Source organism: Sapajus apella, unplaced genomic scaffold (assembly GCF_009761245.1).
Source record: "Sapajus apella isolate SASKATOON/1434 unplaced genomic scaffold, GSC_monkey_1.0 scaffold99, whole genome shotgun sequence".
NCBI classification, from domain to species: domain Eukaryota; kingdom Metazoa; phylum Chordata; class Mammalia; order Primates; family Cebidae; genus Sapajus; species Sapajus apella.
In genome coordinates, this window is record NW_022437039.1 from 6,134,832 (window position 1) to 6,136,964 (window position 2,133).

Genomic DNA, 2,133 nt, shown 5'->3' on the forward strand with positions numbered 1-2,133 from the left:
CAAAGTGCTGGGATTACATGCTTGAGCCACGCCTGGCCTGTGTTTTTGTTTTTAACAAAAAAATTATCAAAAATATTAAAAAGCTTAAAGGCTGGGCATGGTGACTTATTCCTGTAATCCCAGCACTTTGAGAGACCAAAGCAGGAGGCGCACTTTAGCCCAGGAGTTTGAGACCAGCCTGGGCAACATAGCAAGATCCCATTTCAATAAAAAATAAATAAATAAATACTTACCTGGTAGGGGAGATACCATGATCACGAAGGTGGTTTTCCCAGGGCGAGGCTTATCCATTGCACTCCAGATATGCTGACCCCTGCGATTTCCCCAAATGTGGGAAACTCAACTGCATAATTTGTGGTAGTGGGGGACTGCGTTTGCGCTTTCTCCTAAGGAAAAATAAATAAATAAATAAAAATAGGAAAAAAAAAAAGCTTATAGAATAAGGATATAAAGAAAGAAACGGCTGGGCATGGTGGCTCACACCTGTAATTCCATCAGTTTGGGAGGCCAAGGTGGAAGGATCACTTTAGCTCAGGAGTTTGAGACCAGCTTGAGCAAAATGGCAAAACCTGGTCTCTACAACAAATACAAAAAAAAAAAAAAAAAAAAAAAAGCCAAACAACTGGATGTGGTGGCTCATACCTGTAATCCCAGCACTTTGGGAGACCGAGGAAGGTGGATCACGAGGTCAAGAGACTGAGACCATCCTGGCCAAAATGGTAAAAACCCGTCTCTATTATAAATACAAAAATTAGTTGGGCGTGGTGGTGCACACCTGTAGTCCCAGCTACTCGGGAGGCTGAGGCAGGAGAATTGCTTGAATTCAGGAGGCGGGGATTGCAGTCAGCTGAGATCACATCACTGTACTCCAGCCTGCCTAACAGAGCAAGACTCTGTCTCAAAAGAAAAAAGCTAGGTGTGGTGGCACTTGTCTGTAGTCCCAGCTACTTGGGAGGCTGAGGTGGGAGGATAACTTGAGCCCAGGAAGTGGAGGCTGCAATGAGCCAAGATTATGCCACTGCATTCAAGCCTGAGTGACAGAGTGAGATCCCATCTAAAAAAAAAAAAAACCCAACTATATACATAGTATCTGCAAACAGCCCACTTTGTACATAAAGAGTCCATTAGGTAAAAAGTACAGGGATGGAAAAAGATGTCAAATCCAGTGCTAATGGAAAAAAAGCTGAAGCTTTTGGCTATATTAATATAAGACAATGAAAACTTGAGAACAAGAAATTACTAGAGATGAGAACAATATATACCAACAAAGGGGGTCAATTCATCGACAAATCTGTAACAATCTTAAATGTATACATGCCTTAAAAAAAAGCCTCAAAATAAAACTGACAAAATAGATAAGAAAAATAGTGGCGAAATCCTCAATTATACATGGAGAATTCAAGTAGTGGGAAAAAATCACTAGTAGTAAAGACATCTTGAAAAAACTTAAAGAACACAAGCAGACAGAAAACCAGTAAGGCTATGGAAGACTAGATCACTATAAAACAACCTGACCTGATTGACATTTATAAAATACTCCACCCAAACCAGGAAAAAATACTTTTTTTCCTAAGTCCATACAACACATTTCAAAGTATACTCTCTGACCATAATGAATTAAATTAGATGTCAATATTTGGAAAGTCACACAATGTTTGAAAATTAAATAATGTACTTCTAAACAACCCACAAATAAAAGAGAAATTAAAAGAAAAATTTTAAAGTATTTTAAACAACGAAAACAAAAATACAGATTAATATTTGAGAGATGCAGCTAAAGCGTTATGTACAGAAAATTTTGCTGCATGAAATTCCTAATTAAATAGAAGGTCAATGACTGGGCACAATGGCTCATACGTGTAATCCCAGCACTTTTGGAGGCTGAGGTGAGAGGATCACTTAAGGCCAGGAGATCAAGGCCAGCCTGGGCAACATAGCGAGACCTCATCTCTATCAAAAATTTAAAAATTAACCAGGCATGGTGGCATGCACCTAAGTTACAGCTACTCGGGAGGCTGGGGCAGGAGGATCATTTGAGCCCCAGAGGTTGCAGTTGCAGTGAGTCCTGATTGTACCACTGCACTCCAACCCGGGCAACAGAATTAGACATTGCCTCAGAAAAAAAAAAAAAAA

The 2,133-nt window shown here is 39.8% G+C and overlaps 1 non-coding gene across 1 annotated transcript; it reads left to right on the top strand.

The window, feature by feature from the left end:
* The first annotated feature begins 225 nt into the window (after window positions 1–225).
* On the top strand, window positions 226–389 carry LOC116536355. The gene has a single exon (XR_004262594.1). It is a non-coding gene; the product is annotated as a U1 spliceosomal RNA (small nuclear RNA).
* The last annotated feature ends 1,744 nt before the right edge of the window (window positions 390–2,133 follow it).